The sequence below is a fragment of the Austrofundulus limnaeus genome, unplaced genomic scaffold (genome assembly GCF_001266775.1).
Source record: "Austrofundulus limnaeus strain Quisiro unplaced genomic scaffold, Austrofundulus_limnaeus-1.0 Scaffold73, whole genome shotgun sequence".
NCBI classification, from domain to species: Eukaryota; Metazoa; Chordata; class Actinopteri; order Cyprinodontiformes; family Rivulidae; genus Austrofundulus; species Austrofundulus limnaeus.
Genome location: NW_013952475.1, coordinates 20,843 through 29,386, shown reverse-complemented (window position 1 = coordinate 29,386; position 8,544 = coordinate 20,843).

Below are 8,544 nucleotides of genomic sequence, written 5' to 3'. Positions count from 1 at the left end.
GGTTTTAGGGATTTTCAAACTGATAAGCTGGGATGAATGTGTATTGTATCTTGAGGGGGATTTTTGTTGTAGTAACAATAATTTCTATAAGGAGGAGATAAACCTAATAGTTTTACAAATGAACATGAGCCAGTGGGTATTACAACAAGACCAACAAAGTCGATTGTCCTGAGAGTACAACAGACGGTGGTGTTTTATAAAGGACATTATCGAATGGCAGAATGATGGATTGTATCCAAGTTTTGAAGACTTCCTTTGCAAGCATGGCAATAAATTATGTTACCATAACCAAATAAAGTAGGAAACGACATGTCAACATTGACTCTAGCACTGTAAACTGTAGTCATTGTAACTTTTTGTATACTTCCTATAAATTTAGGAACTATCATAGTATTTATGGTTTAAAAACTGTGTAACTTTCAGGGCCTTTTATCCATTTTTTTAACTTTAACTTCATATTACACCCTTATTCTGGCAAAAATACTATGCCATTCCTACAAAAAGTGTCCAAGGCTTCAGCAGCAGTGCTGCCACTGTTTATGTAGTAAAAACTCAGAATTCCATGTAAAAAATTAAGGAGAAATTACAGTAATATGAGGTTTGTAACGTATTTTTTGCGGTTGTAAAACATCTGACAGTGAAGTGGTTTGAAAACTGAAGAAATCTACTTGGCCTCGGCTTGGCTCAGATTTTCTGTTAGCTTGTCAAACCAGTCACAATTACATTCTGTTACTGCAAATGGAGGTCATTCAAAAATCTACATCAGGTAAGATATTGTTTATTCTTTGCTGTTCCAGAGAATCACACTTCAAAAGACCTGAACTACTGATTATTTCGATTAAAAACAGATGACACAATACAGTTTAAAGATACTTTACCTGATACAAATCTACATTTCTTCTTCCGCTTGAGTAATTAAACCAAAACATAATTTTGTGCCATCAGCCCTTAATAACTACTCTTCCAATCAGTCCACCGCGGTGACACCACTGGCTCTGCAGTACGTTATAAGGAAAATCAAGCTGACACAAAACAGAAACACACAAACACAACAGCAAAAAGGGGTGATGACTCAAAAATGGGGGAGAGGGGGAGCCTCTGCTCATTTACAGAAACAAAATGCAGCAAATATCAAAGGCAGATATTCAGACACTGGGAAGTGTTTCCATCATTCAGGCATTGCTATAGCATTCCTAACGGGAAAATGATAGACAACAATGTTTTTGTGAAAAAAAAGAAAGAAAGAAAAGCAAGTGTAGAATAAAAAAATGTCCTTGCCTGAAAGTGTGCAGTGTTGTCTTGTAAAACGGCTAGGTTCAACTTTCATTAGAAGTTAGCGGTTGGAAAGATAAGCTTCACTTTTCTGACAGGAAAACTTAGGCTATTGTTGTTGTTTTTTTCAGTCCATGTGAAAATATGTGACAAATTTAGAATTATATTCTGTTTACAAAAAAGACTATCCTTAGTTGTCACCTTACTGAATGTTCATTCAAGCTTACTGCAAGTTCTTCAGTTTTTGCTATTAGATTTTGGAATGCAGTTTAAAAAAACATGTTTAAAAAACCTGCTGTTCAACGAAAAGCAACCTTTTGGTGGGGGGGCAGAGTATAAACAAAAATGCAGAAAACTTAAGGATATAATCCTTACAGAAACACTGACACCAAATAAAAGTCCAAGGAAAAGACATTACAACATAAGCCACATTGCTTGATTGACAAATGAACTTTGGGGAGAATAAATCTGGAATACCACAGCAGTGAACGCTTTACACCTAAGAGGCTGCCAAAATGACAAAAGTGAGAATTTTGAGGATTTCTGCCTGAGTTTTAATCCAGCTGGGCACAAATTCTCTGCCAAAACAAGTGCTTTTCTCACAAGAGTATCATTACTGCTGCCATAACMGTACACTCTTGAGTTCACCTACATGTCTTGGGAAACAACATATTCTGTAATATTTAAAACTTATGCCAGTCAGGGTAGCCTCTTGTGGCTGGACCTTGTGGTTGTCTCACCAGTTTGACTGAAATCATGATGCCAAGTATGGTTAGTGTTGCAGGAGATGATCCGAACTCCGATGCAGAACGAGCTCCAAAGCCAACTGTTTAGCTGCACAGCTACGACCTGACCGATGAAAGAGCTGCTTTAATATCACTGCCTGAGTAACAGTTTCCTAGGATGCTAAGAGCAGTTTGATGAGCTTTTTCCTGCTGTCCTTATTTCTGTTTATAAATTGTGGTTCACCAAGCAGGGTGGGACTCAGGAGTTTGATTTCTTTGTGCGCACAGAGTCGAGTGAAGGGAAGCACACTGGCATATTAATCCAATGTGGTATAAATGAAAACATGCTGCCTGTCTGACACACATAAACTGTTTATTTGGCTAAAGGTTTCATTGCTGAATGATTTCTTCAGTCTAGAAAAGCTTTAAAATAGCATATTAAACACTTGAAGCAACAAAAAATGTAAAGTTTGTGTTTTCTAATTAGTTCAAAGGCTAGTTTTACCACAAAATTTGCTCATTTTTCTTTTAATAAAATTTCAGGAATCATGACATAAACTTTTAAAATGCATCTGATATAACTGATTGTCAGATTTTTTGTCAATTTTAAATGCAGATGAGACTACGTTTAATTAGCACTCACATAACAATGTTTAATAATCACATAAAGCAGTAAGTATATTGTTTTTGGACCTTCTTGGTTTTAGAAAATTTGCACTTAATGAATTGGCCCAAATAGGGAAAAAAAACTAATTGTGTTTTTGTTATAATCAAATACCAAATATTATTTTTTTACATGAATGGACCACATTTTTGTGTAACTCGCCCTTTAAAATGGCAATAACACACAAAGTTGGTGTGTTTTTTTGTTGAATATTTTCATTATTTTGAATCACATTTATTGGATTTAATTTATAGTATTTACAAATAAATTCACCTCAGCTATTCTGATTCTTCAGTTCTGGCAGGGCCGGTCCTAGTCAATTTAGCGCCCTAGGCAAGATTTCGGGTGGGACTCCTTGAATTTCCTGAATCTTACTGCTAATTTACACATGTTCACATAGAAATCAGGCTTCCCAATTAAAACTGTTAACARTAGAATTATTTGAAACAGAATACCAGAAGTCTCTGTCATATCTGCCAACATCTGAGGAACACCTGTTCATGTTAATGATAGTGATAACTCTTCAAATTAAATTAACTATATTCTGATAAAAAAAAGTTATCAATCATTTTTTGTCCCCCATTTGTGGTGCCCCCTAGATGGATGGCACCCATAGGCCTTGCCTATACTGCCTTTGCCATGGGCCACCCCTGAGTTCTGGTGTTTCATTTCTGAGCTCTGCAGCTTTACGGACAAGTGTAATTTTGTTGACAAGTCAAGAAAATATTTAGTCATAAATCTGCCCAACTGTCAAATGACTCTATGTCTCATGACACTAATGGCAGCATCCTCCTTTACCCTTTCTGCAGTGACATCAATGCAGTTTTCAGCAATGATCACTGCCTTTCTAACGATGCCYTTCAGGCTAATACTTATGCAGAATCATCAAGAAATACATTATCCAAACTAATAGTGTTCCGTTTAATGAGACCGAGCATTTTATTCCATTCCAATTTAACCGAGATAGACGCCTTTTGGGTGTTTCTTCCTACTCAAAGCACTATTGAGTTTCAACCCCTTTATTTAGTTCAGATCAACATCCCCACCCAGACCAAATGGTCCACCTCAGATGATTCTCTAAACAGATTTCACAGGGTGAGCTCTGAGCTCCAACTGTGTTCCCTATAATCTTTGATAGCCCTCCAAGGAGCCCCTTCTTGTCAAATGTATCAGCAGAACAAAGGCCGATTCAAACTTTTTCAAATTTATTTATTTATTTATTTATTTATTTGCTTGCTTGCTTTTCCAGTGTCTGGTCCAATCAAAGGATAAACAATTTTCTTTATTCGTATGGTGCATTATTGTAATTATTAAACAAAAGAGTAGCACTATTATGAGCAAACCGTGCAGAATTCTTGTTGGCTGTGTGACAATACTGAATTTGACTTCTTCTACTCACCCACATTGCTTCAGCCCCGAGATTGTTTTAAAACAATCGTACAACTTGTATTTTGATCAGTGATGATGGTGCAAAAAATGTGCAGCCTTAAGGGACTGTCAGTCAGATGCAAGAGGAACAGGGGAGAATGGTGGGGGAGCACCCTCAGGCAGGATATGGCTCTGCAGGAGACGACATGGCAAAGGCAGCAGAAACACTTGAAAACCTCGGCTCGCTGCCAAGAGCAGTTTGGCGGACCTCAGCTGACACAGCACTTTGCTGCAGAGGCCACACAAGTTCTCTTTGATTAGGGTTCAGAAGGCTGAGCTCTGGAACAAGCTCCGCCAGCCTCGTGCCTGTAAACAGTGAAGACAAATCCTGACTGTCAAGATTTGACGATAGACAAACCCAGTGTGTGCATACCTCAAGAGCTTGGAGAGTGTAAACTGGTACTGAATTGGTGTCCTGGCATAACTATTTCATTTTGACACTACAGAAGAAATGTTTAGAGATATGAATATCTGGTCATTTGATAAGATGAAAAAATTGTTTGAACAAGAGTAAAAATGGAAAACAGAGAAAACAGTGACATGAGAAAAAATAATTTGTCTTGACACAAAATGAGAAAAACAAACTGAATGAATTAAGACAAATACAACACAATTAAGTTCATGGATTACTTAAATATTTATTTTTACACAAATAGAGTCATTCTTAAAATTTWAGGCAAATTGAATATTTAGTACTGAGATGAATGATACTTTATTGATCTCATGAAGGAAAATTACAGTTCGGAACAACCCAGTCAAGAGATACAAACAAAACACAACAGACTGGGAGAACAGGTGCCCTGGGTCCAGCAGCCATAAAACGGTGCTACCCTTAAAAGAAAAAAGAAATACCACATGAGGATAAGTGAGAAAAAAAACATCATGTCCACTCAGGACACAATATGAGCACCTGCACGGAGCAAAGATCGAGGTAGGGGTTTGGGGATGGGTAGAACAGAGAAAAGGAGGGATAGGGAGCCAGYGAAGGCAGTGAGTTTAGGTAGTGTGCATCTGAAGCTGTGAAGTGTTGTATGCACATACTGTAGGTGAACATCTGTAAAATGAAACCAGTCTCCAAACAGCCCMGCCCAGACACCAGTTCACAGACGGGAGTGGGAGGAGGCACAGGGTTGGCAGAGCATCAGTTGACATAACATCCAAGAGCGTTTGCGATACCTAGCCTTCAAGGCCACATGTGTGTGTGTGTGTGGGGGGGGGTGTCAAATCAGATAATCACAGTTGTTTAGGAAACAGGCTGACACAGAAGATTTGCTTGTCACCTTATTGTCTCACCAGAAACTCTCGATGGCTAAAGTTCCAATCAGTTGAATTTGTTRGTCATTCCTCRCCTCACCGAGCGCAGTCTTCTCCAAGATCTATACATTCCCACCAGCGGGCTCAGGAGCCACAGCGAGGATCCATCCAGCCTACGGTTCATCTCTGCCAGCGTTTGAATCTGAGCGTTGACAACCCGGCATAAAGCATCACACAAGGCAGGCAGCCTCCACAGGGCCCGAACAGCTTCCAACACTTTCCACATTTCACGAAAGCCCAGATATCCAACAATCATTCGAAATCCTGCTATAATTAACACAATTGTGTGACTCCTGACATCAGTTCCAAATGAAACATAAAAAAGACATACTGTCTTCAGATGAGTTTTTCTGTCTGTCATAAGTCATATTTTCCATAACCTTTTGTTTTTACATTCTGATTGCAACATTTGTAGCTTCAGGGCAAAAACGATGGTTTCTCAGCAGCAGAGTTCATTGAGGTACCATTACCAAACTGATTCATCCACATGTCTTGTCAATTTTATATAGCTAAAACAAAAAATAATGCATTAAAACTCTAAATGAGGGGCCACAAACGTATCTTAGTTTGTTTCAGGACTTTATGCAAATGTTACCATAATGCAAAAAATCTTACATAACATGTTTTGGGCCACAAAAAAGTGGTGGTTAAAATGTCCCTTGTCTTTCTCAAGCTCCCAAACATTTATGAATTATTTATTTATTTATTTCATTCATTCATTCATTCATTCATTCATTCATTCATTCATTCATTCATTCATTCATTCATTCTGTAGTTAGTTAAAATCAATCTGCATGAAAATACATGTTAAGTCCATCCATTTTCTGCCACTTATCCACGGGGGCAGCAGCCTAAGCAGAGAGACCCAGACTTCCCTCTTCACAGCCACTTGGGCCATCTCGTCCGGGGGAATCCCAAGGTGTTCCCAGGTCAGTTGAGAAACATAGTCCCTCCAGCGTGTCCTGGGTCTTCCTCTGGGCTTCCTCCCAGTGGGAAATGACCAGAACACCTCACCAGGGAGGCATCCAGGAGGCATCTTATCCAGATGTACGAGCCACCTCAACTGGCTCCTCTYGACGTGGAGGAGCAGCGGCTCTACTCTGAGCCCCTCCCAGATGACTGAGCTTCTCACCCTATCTCTAAGGGAGAGCTCAGCCACCCTGCGGAGGAATTCTCATTTCAACTGCTTGTATCCGCGATCTCGTTCTTTCGGTCACTACCAAAGCTCGTGACCATAGATGAGGGCAAGAACATAGACTGACCAGTAAACCAAGACCTTCTCCTTCTGACTCAGCTTCTGCTTCTCCACGACATACTGGTACAGCGCCCGCATCACTGCAGATGCACAATCAATCCGCCTGTCGATCTCCCGCTCCATTTTTCCCTCATTTGTGAACAAGACCCAGAGATACTTAAACTCCTCCACTTGGGGCAGGACCTCCTCCCCAACCCGGAGAAGGCAGCCTACCCTTTTCCAGCTCAAGACCATGCTTTTTGGAGGCACCGAACCTCATCCCGGCCACTTCACACTCGGCTGCGAACCGCTCCATTGAGAGCTGGAGATCACGATCTGATGAAGCCAGTAGGACCACATCATCCCCAAAAAGCTGAAAAGTATGTTAGGATCATTTTAATTATATGACAATTATTTTTAATTATTATTTTGTTCAATTTTCTCTGGCAAACTGAATGACAATAAAATTGTTGAATTTAGAATCGTATTATCTGTAAAATTAAAGTGCATGTGATATCAAATTTTAGTGATAAATGCAAAGATTTATTTGAAAGGTGCTGTTACGGTAATACTCGTAAAAAGGCATGTGAGCGCAAAGACAGCGACTGCAGCTATAGAGCAAAATAAACAGAGATCACCTTTGCTTTTATTTGCAAAAGAATTCTACAAGTCAGAATACGTGAAAACTCAAATAAGACTGACAGATATTGAGCAATAAAGTAATCATTACTCTGTAAATCCAACACATCATAAGCCAAAGGAAAAAAAAATTGTGGTCTATATGCTTTAAAAATGATCGTTATCTTCATATTATCATTGCGCCAGACAAATGCCACATTGTAATTTTAAGGCCTAGGGGGTCCTGCTTAGAAGGAAACAAACTTTTTAAAAAGTAATAATGATAACAAGGAGCGAGTCTGGAAACATCTCAAAACAGGTAGCTGGCACTTCTTTTTTTAAWTGACATTTTAAATAAACAATAATTCAGAGCTTACGTGCCCATAGGAGAGAGTAAGTGAGGATAAAATTAACCACCACAACTAATAATGATTATATGTTGGCTACTGTTTGCATAATTACGTGGCTTAGACAGATACTATGTAGCTTATAAGTGGTGTTGACAATTAATTTAAATTTAATTTTAAAATTCCTGCAAAACTTGGGACTCCTGCCTTTCCAACAACACATGACAGCTGTTGCCTCTCAGTAAGCAGGTCATTGGATTGAATCCTGGCCCAGGACCTTTCTGGGTAGAGTTTGCATTTTCTCTCCATGCATGCATGGGTTTTTTTTTTTTTTACGATACATTGGTTTTCCTCCCACACACCAAAATCATGTCTGTTAGGCTAACTGGTCACTCTAAATTATCCCTAGGTGTGAGTGAGAGAGTGAATGTTTGTTTGTTTCATTTGTCTTTAAGTGGCCCTGTGATGGACTTGTGACCCAGGGTGCACCCCACCTCTCACACAGTGACTGCAGGATATGTGCACCGGTGACCCCCGTGATCCTGAAAGGAAGAAGCAGGGTAAGATTAAAAAAATGGGTGAATGTGTCACACATCCTGGTCCTTGATAAAGCCACAGAGTAATCAAACACAGATAGACAGAATTACGTTWCACAAAAGTGAAACTTCCTTTACAGTGGTAGTTCCCAAAGTGGGGGGCACATTCCCTAGGGGGGCACTCCTGTCACCCCTCTGGCTCCGCCCCTGAAGACATCTTCTTGATTTGATTTGATTTATTTATTTAACAGGAATAGATTATTAAAAATCAAGCCTGACTCAGCATAATTGCTGTTTTACAGCAGGTTCCTTTTCTGCAGCACATAAAACACTCAGAAATACATCACCACAATCACATCATTATACACCATAGACACAAAGACAAACAAGCAGACCAAATTTCAGG